The sequence below is a fragment of the Theropithecus gelada genome, chromosome 6 (genome assembly GCF_003255815.1).
Source record: "Theropithecus gelada isolate Dixy chromosome 6, Tgel_1.0, whole genome shotgun sequence".
Lineage (NCBI taxonomy): Eukaryota > Metazoa > Chordata > Mammalia > Primates > Cercopithecidae > Theropithecus > Theropithecus gelada.
Window position 1 is genome coordinate 75,754,501 of NC_037673.1, and position 17,335 is coordinate 75,771,835.

General features: G+C 42.6%; 1 pseudogene; it reads left to right on the plus strand.

The window, feature by feature from the left end:
• The first annotated feature begins 12,307 nt into the window (after positions 1-12,307).
• On the plus strand, positions 12,308-12,463 carry LOC112626837 (annotated as a pseudogene).
• The last annotated feature ends 4,872 nt before the right edge of the window (positions 12,464-17,335 follow it).

Below are 17,335 nucleotides of genomic sequence, written 5' to 3' on the forward strand. Positions count from 1 at the left end.
CTTACTGGGGAAACTCACCAACTTCTTACATTTATTCATTCATTCTACAAAATGTTATTAAGTGCCTTTCATGACTCATGGATTTTGTTAAGCATTGGAGATAGAACACGGAACAAGACAATGTTCTAGTCTTTGTAGAACTACATTCTAACAGAGGAAACAGACAAGTAATAGAGAAACTGATAATACAATTTCAGGCAGGGATGAGGGTTACAAAGGAAAACTAAGCAGAGGAAAGGGGTAGTCATGGGAATGCTACTTTATATGTGGTGGTCAGAGAAGGCTGCCCTAAGGAGATAGACATGAATGGACAGATGGAGGGAACTATGTGAAGATCTGGGAAAGGTCCCCCAGGCAAAGAGAATAGCCAGTGCAAAGGCCTTGAGCCAGAAGCATGTTGGATATGTTGGAAAAATAGCTTTGTTTCTGAATCTAAAATAAAAGTTGGAGAGGGGGAAAAAAAAGACGCTCTTAAAGTGAAAAAGGCAGACCACAGAATGGGAGGAAATATTTGCCAACTATTGATTTGATAAGAGGCTAGTACTCAGAATATATAAAGAACACTTACAGCTCAACAATAAAAAGACAAATAACTCATTTTCAAAATTGGCAAGGTATTTGAATAGATATTTCTCCAAAGAAGGTATGAAAATGTCTGATAAGTATATGCAAAGACAATAAATATCACTATTCATTAGGGAGATGCTAATCAAAACCAGAATGAGGGCTGAGTGCAGTGGCTCACACCTGTAATGCCAGCACTTTGGGAGGCTGAGACGGGTGGATCACCTGAGGTCAGGAGTTCCAGACCAGCCTGGCCAACATGGTGAAACCCTGTCTCTACTTAAAATGCAAAAATTAACTGGGCGTGGTAGCATGTGCCTGTAATCCCAGCTACTTGGGTGGCTGAGGCACAAGAATCGCTTGAACTTGGGAGGTGGAGGTTGCAGTGAGCCTAGGTCATGCCACTGCACTCCGGCTTGGGCAATAGAGAAAGACTTTGTCTCCAAAAAAAAAAAAAAAACAAAAAACCCAACCAGAATGACATATCACTTTACACACACTGGAATGGCTAAAATTTAAAAAGATAATAAGTGTTAGCAAGAATATGGAGAAATTGGAACTCTCTTACATTACTGGTGGGATTGTAAATTGGTATTATGACTTTGGGAAACTATTTAGCAGTTCTTCTGAATGTTAAACACAGTTACTGCATGGCCTAGTAATTTTACTTCCAAGTAGAACTGAGATTAGGTAACTGGCTACAGTTGCTGGGCTAACCAAGGGTGGTGAAAACATATGTCCACACAAAAACCTGTACATGAGTGTTCATAGTAAAACATCATTCATAATAGCCAAAAAGGGAAAACAACACAAATGTCCATCAATTGATGAATTGATCAGTTTTGAGACAGGATCTCCCTCTGTTTGCCCAGACTGGAGTGCAGTAGCACAATCGCAGATCACTGCAGCCTCTACCTCCTAGGCTCAAGCAATCCTCCCACCTCAGCCTCCCAACTGGAACTACAGGCACGTGCTACCACACCAGCTAATTTTAAAAATTCTTTTTGTAGAGAAAAGGTCTTGCTGTTGCCTAGGATGGTCTCAAATTTCTGGGCTCAAGCAATTCCCTGCCTTGGACTCCTAAAGTGCTGGAATTACAGTCATGAACCACCATGCCTACTGAGAAGATAAATTTTTATTAGAAAGTCATAATTCACTGAGTGCTTACCAAACGCCAGACATGGTGTTCAGCACTTACGGCAACCTGTTCCAGGGGTACATATTGTTACAATCTCCATGCAACACTTGAGGAAACGGAGGCTCTAATATTAGGTAACTGGCTATGGTTGCTGGGCTAGTGAGTGGCCAAGCCAGGATTTGAATTTAGGCTGTCTGACTTCAAAGCTGTTCTGGGTCTGCGTGTCTGGAATGGCCAATAGTGTAAAACATAGTTGAGGACCAGTTAATAGAGATGGAAAGTTGTCCTTTGGGTTTATTAGCAAGGAAATCTTTGGGGAAGTTGGTAAAGTTCTGGGCAAGAGGGCCAATTCTAATGGTTTGAAGAGCGAGTAGGAGTGAGGAAATGGAAAGTGCTCAGCAGTTTGCCTGGGAAGTGCGGAGAGACGGAGCCCTAGCTGGAGGATGAATGTGGTGGCAGTGCTATTGCTTTTTATTTCTTGGCAATTTCAGCACATGTAAATAGTGAAAAACACCTTTGAGGAGTTGAAAAGGCCCAGTATGGTGTTCTGGGCCCAGAGGAAATAAGAAAGAAAAGTTGGAGACTGGGGGCAGCAACACATACCTGTAATCCCAGCACTTTGGGAGGCTGAGGTGGGTGGATCGCTTGAGCTCGGGAGTTTGAGACCAGGCTGGGTAACATGGCAAGACCCCTGTCTCTACAAAAGATACAAAAATTAGCCAGGCATGATGGCATGCATCTGTGGTCCCAGTTACTTGGGAGGCTGAGGTGGGAGGATCACTTGAGTCCAGGAAGCAGGGGTTGCAGTGAGTCAAGTTCATGCCACTGCACTCCAGCCTGATAACAGAGTGAGATCCCATCTCAAAGCAAAACAAAACAACAACAACAACAGAGGAAAACATGGGATGGCTCCTAGTACTGACAGTCAAGAGAACTGAAATCTGACACCTAGAGACAAGCTACTTTGGTTCTTAAACTTAACTCTCGTGCTGATTTCATTGTGTGCCCTTCTTACTTTTTTGTTTTTTGAGACGAGACGAAGTCTCACCTCTGTCGCCCAGGCTGGAGTGCAGTGGCGTGACCTCAGCTCACTGCAGCCTCTTTAGCAATCGAAGCTTGTCTTTAGAAATTAAGAAGGCAGAATTGATGACTAAGGAACATCATGGTAATTAGGAAAAAAGATTAATTATTTACATCATTCAAGCCCTCTGCAATTCTTTTAATGCAGTTTCATAATCATTTGTCTTATTAATTACCATAAAAGCATGCCAATATTAGGTTTATAGCATGTCATCTTTATAATCTGTCTGTCTTCAGAGCTTCCTAAACATTCTAAGACATTCATTCTTCTATGCAGAAGTTAGAAACTGCCTGGTTTAATTGGGCCTGTAGTGAGGTCTAAATGAAGACCAGGGGAGAAACTCCACTGATTTTCAAATTTGGCTACACCTGGAAATCTACCAGGAACTTTAAAAAGTACTGATGTGTGAGTTTCAATCTGAAGACTGTATTCAAATTTAACTGATGCTTTTTATAGATCATTTTTTTCCAGTCATGACCCAGTCCAGGATTGCATATTTCATTTTGTTTTCAGGCTCGTTAGTCTCCTTTAAACAATTCCCCAGTCTTTCTTTGCTTTCATGATCTTGATTTTTTTTTTTTTTTTTTTTTTGAGACAGAGTTTTGCTCTTGTTGCCCAGGCTGGAGTGCAGTGGCACGATCTCGGCTCACCACCGCCTCTGCCTCCCTGGTTCAAGCGATTCTGGTGCCTCAGCCTCCTGAGCAGCTGGGATTACAGGCGCCCGCCAACATGCCTAGCTAATTTTTGTATTTTTAGTAGAGACGAGGTTATGCCATGTTGGCTGGGCTGGTCTCACACTCCTGACCTCAGGTGATCCACCCACCTCAGCCTCCCAAAGTGCTGGGATTACAGGCGTGAGCCACTGCACCCAGCCACGATCTTGACTTTTTTGAATAGTCCAGTCATTTTATAGGCTGTCCTGGCCGGGTGCGGTGGCTCACATCTGTAATCTCAGCACTTTGGGAGGCCGAGGCAGGCAGATCACGAGGTCAGGAGATCGAGACCATCCTGGTTAACACGATGAAACCCTGTCTCTACTAAAAATATAAAAAATTAGACAGGCGTTGTGGCAGGTGCCTATAGTCCCAGTTACTCGGGAGGCTGAGGCGGGAGAATAGCTTGAACCTGGGAGGTGGAGGTTGCAGTGAGCCAAGATCGCGCCATTGCATTCTGGCCTGGCGACAGAGCAAGGCTCCATCTCAAAAAAAAAAAAAAAAAAAGAAAGAAAGGTGGGACAACTTGAAGTGGGGACGGGGAGGGTTCCTGGTCATAGATGGATTCAAAGATTTTATGGTTGGCAGTTGGTTGAAAAACATTATGTTATTATCTAAAGATCTGGAATCAATAGAAAGGAACTCTGGATTAAGATAAGCGGTTGGCCAAGTGCAGTGGCTCATGCCTGTAATCCCAGCACTTTGGGAGGCCGAGGTGGGTGGATCACCTGAGGTCCAGGAAATCGAGGCTACAGTGAGCCGAGACTGCACCACTGCACTCCAACCTGGGTGATACAGTGAGACCCTGTCTCAAATAAAAGGTGCTAGACTCTTAATCTCTCCTGAGTCAGGAAAAAATCTGGAAAGGGAAGGGGGTTCTCTACAGAATGTAGATTTCCCCCATAAAAGTCAGCTTTGCAGGGCCATTTAAAAAATACGTCAAGGAGGCTGGGCATGGTGGCTCACACCTGTAATCCCAGCACTTTGGGAGGCTGAGGCGGCTCAGTCACGAGGTCAGGAGATTGAGACCATCCTGGCCAACGTGGTGAAACCTGGTCTTTAATAAAAATACGAAAATTAGCTGGGCAGGGTGGTGCGTGCCTGTAATCCCAGGTACTTGGGAGGCTGAGGCAGGAGAATCACCTGAACCAGAGAGTTAGAGGTTGCAGTGAGCCGAGATCATGCCACCGCACGCCAGCCTGGTGACAGAGTGAGACTCCATCTCAAAAAAAAAACCAAAAACCAAAAAGCAAATATATTTTGGGGTAAAATACTTCACTTTCAGGGCCTGCTATCTGGCATGTGATGTTACACTAGAGCCAGGTTGGAATTTGGTATATTATTGCTACAAAGAGTCAGCTTTGTCAGCGGACAGCTTAAGAGCTCTGTTTTAATGTTAATGCTGGTCAGCTGTGCCTAAATTCCAAGGACAGAGGGTATAACGAGGCAATCCCTTCAACCAATCCCTTCTTCCCCTCATGGCCTGAACTAGTTTTTCAGGCCTCCTTTGGAATGCCCTTGGCTAAACGGGGTCCATTCACTTGGTTCAGAGTCTGAGAATGTTATGTTTGGTGTATGATCATATATACCAAAATCTACTGCAGAAGATTTTATAGGCAGATTTCATATGTAATTTGCAATTTTTTCTTCCAGTCTGTGACTTGTTATTTTGTTCACAGTGTCTTTCACAAGTGAAAGTTTTTAATTTCTAGAAAGTCCAATTTATTAAATCTTTCTTTCATAGATTATATTGTATCTAAAAAGTCATTGCCAAATCAGGAGTCACAAAGACTTTCTCCTGTGTTTTCTTTAGCAGTTTTACAGCACGATCTCTGCTCATTGCAACCTCCGCCCCGCTGGGCTCAAGCGATCTTCCCACCATAGCCTCCCAAGTAGCTGGGTCTTGCCATGTTGCCCAGGCTGGTCTCGAACTCCTGAGCTCAAGTAATCCACCTACCTTGGGCTCCTAAAGTGTTGGAATTACAGGCGTGAGCCACCACGCCCAGCCTGTATTTTATATTTAAATCTATGATTCATTTAAAGTTAATTTTTTCTAAGGTGTGAGATGCGTCAAAGTTTATTGTTTTTGCATATAGATGTCCAATTTGTTCATCACCATTTGTTGAAAAAGACTATTTCTCCATTGAATTGCCTTTGTATCTTTGATAAAAATCAGTTGACTATGTTAGTATGGTTCTATTTCTGAGCTCTCTATTTTGTTCCACTGGTTTATGTGTCTGTCCTTTCTTTTTTTTTTTTTTCCTTTTTTCAAGATGGAGTTTCTTTGCCCAGGGTGGAGTGCAATGGAACAACCTCGGCTCTCTTGCAACCTCCACCTCCCAGGTTCAAGCAATTCTCCTGCCTCAGCCTCCCAAGTATCTGGGATCACAGGCATGTGCCACTAGACCTGGCTGATGTTGCATTTTTAGTAGAGATGGGATTTCACCACGTTGGCCAGGCTGGTCTTGAACTCCTGACCTCAAGTGATCCACCCACCTTGGCTTCCCAAGGTGGGTAATCACACTTGGGATTACAGGCGTGAGCCACCGTCTCTGGCCTTATGTGGCTATCCTTTCACGTGGCCTTGATCACTGTCAGTGAATATGAGCCTTCCTACTTCATTCTCCTTTACTAAGATTGTTTTGGTTTATTCTAGATCCCTTGAATTTCTATATGATTTTTAGGATCAGCTTGCCAATTTATCCCCCCCACATTCCCCAACTTGCTTTTCATTAGCCTAACCTTTAAGCTTTTACTTAAGTGTGATCAACCAGGTGAGGGTGGTAGGAGGTATTTCCCAACACTTCTCATGTATACTCAAATTTTGGGTTCTTCTTTGAAGTGAAACAGGCTCTTCACTGTTTACAAGGTTATTTCTGATCTGTGAAACTTCTCTGTCCATATTTTTCCTCTGTTTTCCTCTATTCAGTCTTGGCTGCCACAATAAGACGGACAGAAAGTACAAAGACACTTGCATCTGTAGTGAGAACCTTAGCAGCACACAGTAATTGCACCAGGTCTGTCAAATGGACGTATAGCTTGTCAATTTTGGCAAGAGGCAGCTGGGATTTTGAAAGGGATTGTGTTGAATTGGTGGATCCATTTAGGAAATATTGCTATCTTAAGAATATTAAGTCTCCAAATCCATGAACATGAGATCTTTTTCCACTTATTTGAAGCTTTAATATCTTTCAACACTGTTTTAGAGTTTTCAGAAGTATTGCACTTCTTTTTATTACATTTATTTCTACGTAGAGTTGATTCTCATCATTTGCAGTAATCACAATCTACCAAGTCACTCCAAACATTGAACTGGTGGTTACTATAGCTTTCGGAGCAATACAGGGTGAGGTTCTTGTGAGCCTCCGGTGTCAACATTTTTGTCAGTTGAAATGCCATTTGTGTTACATAGGTTTGTTTGCCAGTGCCCTTGTAAAGCAAGTCAGTCTCACCAATGTTGAAAGCCTGCTCTTCCTCATAATCCTTTTTCTTTCTTTCTTTCTTTCTTTTTTTTTTTTTTTTTTGAGACAGAGTGTGACTCTGTTGCCCAGGCTGAGTGCAGTGGTGCGATCTCAGCTCACTGCAACCTCTGCCTCCCAGGTTCAAGTGATTCTCGTGCCTCAGCCTCCCAAGTAGCTGGGATTACAACTGCGTGCCACCACACCCAGCTAATTTTTGTATTTTTAGTAGAGACAGGGTTTCACTATATTGGCCAGGCTGGTCTCGAACTCCTGACCTCAGGTGATCCACCCGCCTCAACCTCCCGAAGTGCTGGGATTACAGGCATGAGCCACTGCACCTGGCCTCATAATCCTTTTTCTGTATAACACTTAGCAGGTATTTTTAAAAATTCTTCTGTAGCCTCCTGTCTGCAGAACCTGCCTCTCCAGCAACTTTAATAAGGCAGGAGACTTGGACACTGATCCCAGCTCTCATCACAACTAGCTGTAATGTTGGGCAAGCCTCTTAGGAAAAAAAAAAAAGACTTTTGATGAGAATATCTCTAAGGTTCCACGTATTCTAGAGTTCAGGTATTACGCCACCAAAAAAAGTAACATTTGTATAGTAATTTTTAAAGCTCATGGCACCACCTGGTGGTTACAGAAAAGGACATGCTGAAGAAAGGAGATTCTGTAATTTTTGATTTTTGAATAAAAATTTCAATTTTCAGACAATTTCCCCTCTAAACTGGCTACCTATAGGTGCACTACTACATCTAAAAGCATCATAAAATTATGCTTACAATCACACCCTGCATAGAATTCCTTGTGAATGTAAAGACTTTACCCCTTGAATAGTTATCACCAATCAGCAGCTATTATTCTTACCTTTTTTTTCTTTTTTTGGAGAGATAACGTCTCACTATGTTGTCCAGGCTCGTCTCGAACTCCTGCACCCAAGAGATCCTCCCACTTCAGCCTCCCAAAGTGATAGGATTACAGGTGTGAGCCACCATGCATGGCCAGCTATTATTCTTTGGTTTTAAAGAAATCTGTTGAACAATTATATAAAATAAAATTTTTTTATTATACCAAAACATTTCCATATTAAAGTTTTTCATATGAGAAATGACTGTCAGAGGCACCAACAGATGCCTACCACATTGCGCATAAAACACAATAATAGCAGTTTGTCTCCATTTGTGTTTGTCTAATTTCTAATCATTATTAGGTTGAGGTGATGCAATTTTGGTAAAAATGCCACAGAAGTGGTAAGTTCTTAGTGTATCATTTTGAAGCAGCATCATTGTCTGGGGTAAACACCTGGGGTTGGTCATCTTGCGCCAAGAAAATAAAGGACAGGGACATGCGGTTGGGTTAAGGAGCAGAAAGTTTAATATGTAGCAGAAAGGAGAGAGGAGAGCAGCTACTTGGGAGACAGAGGCTCCAAAACACAGAATAGCAGCCGACTGCCGCAGATTTTATAGGCAGGCTTGAGAAGAAGGTGGTGTCTGATTTACCTGGGCTCACATATTGGTTTGACCAAGTGTGACACTTACATAGAGGCCAGGGAAATCTGGTCGCCCTACCCTAATCTTATTATGCAAATGAGCTTGCCACTGGGCTGGCGCCATCTTGTCTGTTCCTTAGGGTACACGTGGCTGCCAAAACAGAAGATGGAGCCGCCATTTTGAACATGCCTAGTCCCAGGTGGTATATTCCTATTTGCACAACTGCTGGCATTCACCGGTGCAAGCTTCCAGCTTGCTTGTTTACGTCTGCAGCTCGATTTTGCAGGCTGCTCTTTAGTAGAAAAGGAAATGATTTGCGGGCTGCTTTTCTTTTTCTTTTTTTTTTTGAGACAGAGTCTTGCTCTGTCACACCCAGGCTGGAGTGCAGTGGCATGATCTCAGCTCACTGCAACCTCTGCCTTCTGGCTTCAAGCGATTCTCCTGCCTCAGCCTCCCGAGTAGCTGGGATTACAGGTGACTGCCATCACGCGTGGCTAATTTTTTGTATTCTTAGTGGAGATGGGGTTTCACCATGTTGGTCAGGCTCGTCTCGAACTCCTGACCTCAGTTGATCCACCCACCTTGGCTCCCCAAAGTGCTGGGATTACAGGCGTGATCTACCGTGCCTGGCCCTGGGGCTGCTTCTCATTTAAAGGGAAACCTTACCCAGGATTTCTGTATCCTATCTGCTTAAGTAATTTCTTTTTAACTCCTATATCAATACAAAAGGGTACATGATGTGAATATGTCTAATTTCTGGTTATGTTAGCTTTGATCACTTCATTAAGACAGCTATCTACTGGGTTTATCGACTATGAAGTTACTATCTTTTCGTTTGTATTTAACAAACATCTTGTTAATTACTTTGAGACTATGCAAATATCCTGTTTCTCCTAATTTTAGTACCCATAGGAGGATCTTGTCTGCAACAGTTATTACAGTGGTGTTCTAAGGATGGTTTCTGTTTCCCTCATTCCTTTGCTATATATTAATTGGAATTATTTGGTGAAGAAGAAGTGTCTCTTTTCCTGTATTTATTTATTTACTCATTCAACAACCTATGGTTTCATAGAATTTTTTTTTTTTTTTTTTTTTGAGACAGTTTCACTCTTGTTGCCCAGGCTGGAGTGCAAAGGCGCGATCTCGGCTTCCTTCACCCACCGCAACCTCTGCCTCCCGGGTTCAAGCGATTCTCCTGCCTCAGCCTCCTGAGTAGCTGGGATTACAGGCAGGCGTCACCATGCCTGGCTAATTTTGTATTTTTAGTAGAGACGGGTTTCTCTATGTTGGTCAGGCTGGTCTTCACCTCCCGACCTCAGGTGATCCGCCGCCTCGGCCTCCCAAAATGCTGGGGTTACGGGCATGAGCCACCGCACTTGGCTAGATATTTATTTTATTATTTAGGTTATAGTCCAATACAGTCATTTATTTTATTGCTCAAATATGTTTGAATAATTTTAATATCATGAAAAGTTTTTGGTATAATGAAAAATATTTGAGCTGGGCATGGTGGTGTATGCCTGTAATCCCAGTGACTCAGGAGGCTGAGGCAGAAGGATGGCTTGCGCCTGAGTTTGAGTCTGCAGTGAGCTATGATCATACCACTGCACTCCAGATCCTGACTCCAAAATATACATATATATAAATTTTATGTAATTCTTTAATAGGTTTTTGTTTTTGTTTTTGTTTTTAGAGACAAAGTCTCACTCTGTCACCCAGGCTGGAGTGGCTCACTGCAAGCTCTGCCTCCTGGGTTCACGCCATTCTCCTGCCTCAGCCTCCTGAGTAGCTGGGACTATAGGCGCCCGCCACTACACCTGGCTAATTTTTGTATTTTTAGTAGAGATGGTGTTTCACCATGTTAGCCAGGATGGTCTCGATGTCCTGACCTCGTGATCTGCCCATCTCAGCCTCCCAAAGTCCTGGGATTACAGGCCTGAGCCACCGCTCCTGGCCTGTTTAATAGGTTTTTTAAAAAAACCAAAGAATAATAACTGATTGGTGGTGACCGTTCAAGGGTTAGTCTTGATGTTTACAAGGATTCAATGCAAGGTGTGATTTTAATCATTATTTGTATGATGCTTTTAGAAGTAGTAGTGCTTTTGTAGGTAGCCATTCTAAAGGGAAAATTGTCTGAAAATTGAAATTCTACAAAATAACTGAGGAGTACTCTTCAGAAGTGTCATGAAAAATAGGAAAAGATTGAGACCTGTCACTGAGGAAATTAGACATGACAAAATGCAGTGTGGGATCCTAGAACAGAAAAAGAACATTAGAGAGGAAACTGGTGAAACCCCAGTAAAATCTGTAGTTTATTTAGTAGCATCGTGCTGAAGTTAGTTTTGATAATTGCACTATAATTACATAAGAAGTTAAACTTAGGGGATATTGGGTGAAGGATACATGGGAACTCTACTATTTTTGCAGCTTTTCTCTAAATCTAAAATTTTTCTAAATAAAAGGTTAAAAAATGATTCCCACATAAAAAAGGATTATCTCTGAGTTAATAATATAAGCGATTATTATCAAGGGTAATTATCAGTTGCACAAGTCTTTTTATTTTATTTTATTTATTTATTTTGAGACAGAGTTTTGCTTTTGTTGCCCAGGCTGGAGTGCAATGGGGTGATCTCAGCTCACTGCAACCTCTGCCTCCCGGATTCAAGCAATTCTCCTGCCTCAGTCTCCCGAGTAGCTGGGAGTACAGGCATGCGCCACCGTGCCTGGCTAATTTTTGTATTTTTAGTAGTGACAGGGTTTCTCCATGTTGGTCAGGCTGGTCTCAAACTCCTGACCTGAGGTGATCTGCCTGCCTTGGCCTCCCAAAGTGCTGGGATTATAGGTGTGAGCCACTGTGCCTGGCCTGGTTGCACAAGTCTTATAGGAGATACCAGAATCTCCAAGGGGTACAGCATATCTTTAATTTGGATAGAAAGTAGAGGTTTGTGCTATTATTCTGTTGTAGGCACAATGTGGTAGGCATCTATTGGTTTTGCCAGACAGACACTCATTCCCCTATTTTCCTTTCTTTTTTTTTTTTTTTCTTTGTGAGATGGAGTCTTGTTCTGTTGCCCAGGCTGGAGTGCAACGGCATGATCTTGGCTCACTGCAACCTCCACCTCTCCAGTTCAAGCAATTGCTCCTGTCCTCAGCCTCCCAAGTAGTTGGGATTACAGGTGCCCACCATCATGCTCGGCTAATTTTTGTATTTTTAATAGACACAGCATTTCCCCATGTTGGCCAGGCTGGTCCAGAACTCCTGATCTCAGTGGGTCTGTGGCCTCAGCCTCCCCAAGTGCTGGGATTACAGGTGTGAACCAACATGCCCGACCACATTCCCCTCTCTTCTGATAACTGCCCCCCCATTATGCTACTTAATCCCTCCCTGGTCCAGTTCATGAGCTGACCCACCCCAAAACTCCATGAACATATGACTTACCTGGGCCAATCAGTGCCTTCCTTGGCACTTTTGCTAGAACTATAAGGAAAGATAAATTTGTTTTCCTCTGGGATTGTTCAATTTGTAGGATATAAACCTGGAGCTACCCGATACCACCATGTAGAGAAAGAATCCTAAGAGTGAAGGCACAGAGAGAGACAACTCAGAGATGGTGAGGTCCAGCTCTAATTATATAACTTCAGCCCCTGAACCTAGGTATGTCAGAAACCATAGGTTTCTTGGTTAACTTAACCATGTTAAGCATGAGTCACTGATACTCTCAACCTTCCACCCTTTCTGTCTCAGTTTATTTGGCTTAAGCCGGTTTGAGTTTAGTCTCTGTCACTTGATACCAAAAGAGTCATCAATGAGCTCTTCCTTTCTCCGTCATCGTGGTGTGTGCCTGACTCCGCTTCTCACCATGTCTTCTCACAAGATTTTCAGGATTAAGTGATTCCTGGCTAAAAAACAAAAGCAAAATCGTCCCATTCCCCAGTGGATTCGGATGAAAACTGGTAATAAAATCAGGTACAACTCCAAAAGGAGACATTGGAGAAGAACCAAGCTAGGTCTGTAAGGAATTGCACATGAGATGACACACATATTTATGCTGTCTGAAGGTCACGATCACATTACCATATCAAGCTGAAAATGTCACCTCTATCTGGAGAGTTGGACGTTTTATTGGGAATATATTTTTTTCTCTCTGAATCAGTTATGAGCGTGTTGTTTGGCTGGGTTGAGTAATAAATACGTGAGACCTTTCATTTTTTAAAAAATAATAATGAATGAAACATTCTGGGGGGCGGAGCAAGATGGCCGAATAGGAACAGCTCCAGTCTCCAACTCCCAGCGCGAGCAACACAGAAGACCGGTGATTTCTGCATTTTCAACTGAGGTACTGGGTTCATCTCACTAGGGAGTGCAGGACAATCGGTGCTGGTCAGCTGTTGCAGCCCGACCAGCGAGAGCTGAAGCAGGGTGAGGCATCGCCTCACCTGGGAAGCACAAGGGGGAAGGGAATCCCTTTTCCTAGCCAGGGGAACTGAGACACACAACACCTGGAAAATCGGGTCACTCCCACCCCAATACTGCGCTTTACCAAGGATCTTAGCAAATGGGCACACCAGGAGATTATATCCCACACGTGGCCAGGAGGGTCCCACGCCCACAGAGCCTCCCTCATTGCTAGCACAGCAGTCTGCGATCTAACAGCAAGGCAGCAGCGAGGCTGGGGGAGGGGCGCCCGCCATTGCTGAGGCTTAAGTAGGTAAACAAAGCAGCTGGGAAGCTTGAGCTGGGTGGAGCTCACAGCAGCTCAAGGAGTCCTGCCTGTCTCTGTAGACTCTACCTCTGGGGACAGGGCACAGCTAAACAACAACAACAACAACAACAACAACAACAAAGCAGCTGAAACCTCTGCAGACGCAAACGACTCTGTCTGACAGCTTTGAAGAGAGCAGTGGATCTCCCAACACAGAGGTTGAGATCTGAGAAGGGACAGACTGCCTGCTCAAGTGGGTCCCTGACCCCTGAGTAGCCTAACTGGGAGACATCCCCCACTAGGGGCAGACCGACACCCCACACCTCACACGGTGGAGTACACCCTGAGAGGAAGCTTCCAAAGCAAGAATCAGACAGATACACTCACTGTTCAGCAATATTCTATCTTCTGCAGCCTCTGCTGCTGATACCCAGGCAAACAGGGTCTGGAGTGGACCTCAAGCAATCTCCAACAGACCTACAGCTGAGGGTCCTGACTGTTAGAAGGAAAACTAGCAAACAGGAAGGACACCCACACCAAAACCCCATCAGTACATCACCATCATCAAAGACCAGAGGCAGATAAAACCACAAAGATGGGGAAAAAGCAGGGCAGGAAAGCTGGAAATTCAAAAAATAAGAGCGCATCTCCCCCTGCAAAGGAACGCAGCTCATCGCCAGCAACGGATCAAAGCTGGACAGAGAATGACTTTGACGAGATGAGAGAAGAAGGCTTCAGTCCATCAAACTTCTCAGAGCTAAAGGAGGAATTACGTACCCAGTGCAAAGAAACTAAAAACCTTGAAAAAAGAGTGGAAGAATTGATAACTAGAATAATTAATGCAGAGAAGGCCATAAATGAACTGACAGAAATGAAAACCATGACACGAGAAATACGTGACAAATGCACAAGCTTCAGTAACCGACTCGATCAACTGGAAGAAAGAGTATCAGCAATTGAGGATCAAATGAATGAAATGAAGCGAGAAGAGAAATCTAAAGAAAAAAGAAGAAAAAGAAATGAACAAAGCCTGCAAGAAGTAGGGGATTATGTAAAAAGACCAAATCTACGTCTGATTGGGGTGCCTGAAAGTGAGGGGGAAAATGGAACCAAGTTGGAAAACACTCTTCAGGATATCATCCAGGAGAACTTCCCCAACCTAGTAGGGCAGGCCAACATTCAAATTCAGGAAATACAGAGAATGCCACAAAGATACTCCTCAAGAAGAGCAACTCCAAGACACATAATTGTCAGATTCACCAAAGTTGAAATGAAGGAAAAAATCTTAAGGGCAGCCAGAGAGAAAGGTCGGGTTACCCACAAAGGGAAGCCCATCAGACTCACAGCAGATCTCTCGGCAGAAACTCTCCAAGCCAGAAGAGAGTGGGGGCCAATATTCAACATTCTTAAAGAAAAGAATTTTAAACCCAGAATTTCTTATCAGCCAAACTAAGTTTCATAAGTGAAGGAGAAATAAAATCCTTTACAGATAAGCAAATGCTTAGAAATTTTGTCACCACCAGGCCTGCCTTATAAGAGACCCTGAAGGAAGCACTCAACATGGAAAGGAACAACCGGTACCAGCCATTGCAAAAACATGCCAAAATGTAAAGATCATCGAGGCTAGGAAGAAACTGCATCAACTAACGAGCAAAATAACCAGTTAATATCACAATGGCAGGATCAAGTTCACACATAACAATATTAACCTTAAATGTAAATGGACTAAATGCTCCAATTAAAAGACACAGACTGGCAAACTGGATAAAGAGTCAAGACCCATTAGTTTGCTGTATTCAGGAGACCCATCTCACATGCAGAGACATACATAGGCTCAAAATAAAGGGATGGAGGAAGATCTACCAAACAAATGGAAAACAAAACAAAGCAGGGGTTGCAATCCTGGTCTCTGATAAAACAAACTTTAAACCATCAAAGATCAAAAGAGACAAAGAAGGCCATTACATAATGGTAAAGGGATCAATTCAACAGGAAGAGCTAACTATCCTAAATATATATGCACCCAATACAGGAGCACCCAGATTCATAAAGCAAGTCCTTAGAGACTTACAAAGAGACTTAGACTCCCATACAATAATAATGGGAGACTTCAACACCCCACTGTCAACATTAGACAGATCAACGAGACAGAAAGTTAACAAGGATATCCAGGAATTGAACTCAGCTCTGCACCAAGCAGGCCTAATAGACATCTACAGAACTCTCCACCCCAAATCAACAGAATATACATTCTACTCAGCACCACATCACACTTAATTGCAAAATTGACCACATAATTGGAAGTAAAGTACTCCTCAGCAAATGTACAAGAACAGAAATTATAACGAACTGTCTCTCAGACCACAGTGCAATCAAACTAGAACTCAGGACTAAGAAACTCAATCAAAACTGCTCAACTACATGGAAACTGAATAACCTGCTCCTGAATGACTACTGGGTACATAACGAAATGAAGGCAGAAATAAAGATGTTCTTTGACACCAATGAGAACAATGATACAACATACCAGAATCTCTGGGACACATTTAAGGCAGTGTGTAGAGGGAAATTTATAGCACTATACCCACAAGAGAAAGCTGGAAAGATCTAAAATTGACACTCTAACATCACAATTAGAAGAACTAGAGAAGCAAGAGCAAACACATTCAAAAGCTAGCAGAAGGCAAGAAATAACTAAGATCAGAGCAGAACTGAAGGAGATAGAGATACAAAAAACCCTCCAAAAAATCAATGAATCCAGGAGTTGGTTTTTTGAAAAGATCAACAAAATTGATAGACCGCTAGCAAGACTAATAAAGAAGAAAAGAGAGAAGAATCAAATAGACGCAATAAAAAATGATAAAGGGGATATCACCACCGACCCCACAGAAATACAAACTACCATCAGAAAATACTATAAACACCTCTACGCAAATAAACTAGAAAATCTAGAAGAAATGGATAATTTCCTGGACACTTACACTCTCCCAAGACTAAACCAGGAAGAAGCTGAATTCCTGAATAGACCAATAGCAGACTCTGAAATTGAGGCAATAATTAATAGCCTACCAACCAAAAAAAGTCCAGGACCAGATGGATTCACAGCTGAATTCTACCAGAGGTACAAGGAGGAGCTGGTACCATTCCTTCTGAAACTATTCCAATCAATAGAAAAAGAGGGAATCCTCCCTAACTCATTTTATGAGGCCAACATCATCCTGATACCAAAGCCTGGCAGAGACACAACAAAAAAAGAGAATTTTAGACCAATATCCCTGATGAACATCGATGCAAAAATCCTCAATAAAATACTGGCAAACCAGATCCAGCAGCACATCAAAAAGCTTATCCACCATGATCAAGTGGGCTTCATCCCTGGGATGCAAGGCTGGTTCAACATACACAAATCAATAAACGTAATCTAGCATATAAACAGAACCAAAGACAAAAACCACATGATTATCTCAATAGATGCAGAAAAGGCCTCTGACAAAATTCAACAGCCCTTCATGCTAAAAACGCTCAATAAATTTGGTATTGATGGAACGTACCTCAAAATAATAAGAGCTATTTATGACAAACCCACAGCCAATATCATACTGAATGGGCAAAAACTGGAAAAATTCCCTTTGAAAACTGACACAAGACAGGGATGCCCTCTCTCACCACTCCTATTCAACATAGTGTTGGAAGTTCTGGCTAGGGTAATCAGACAAGAGAAAGAAATAAAGGGTATTCAGTTAGGGAAAGAAGAAGTCAAATTGTCCCTGTTTGCAGATGACATGATTGTATATTTAGAAAACCCCATTGTCTCAGCCCAAAATCTCCTTAAGCTGATAAGAAACTTCAGCAAAGTCTCAGGATACAAAATAAATGTGCGAAAATCACAAGCATTCTTATACACCAGTAACAGACAGATAGAGAGCCAAATCATGAATGAACTTCCATTCACAATTGCTTCAAAGAGAATGAAATACCTAGGAATCCAACTTACAAGGGATGTAAAGGACCTCTTCAAGGAGAAGTACAAACCACTGCTCAGTGAAATAAAAGAGGACACAAACAAATGGAAGAACATACCATGCTCATGAATAGGAAGAATCAATATTGTGAAAATGGCCATACTGCCCAAGGTAATTTATAGATTCAATGCCATCCCCATCAAGCTACCAATGAGTTTCTTCA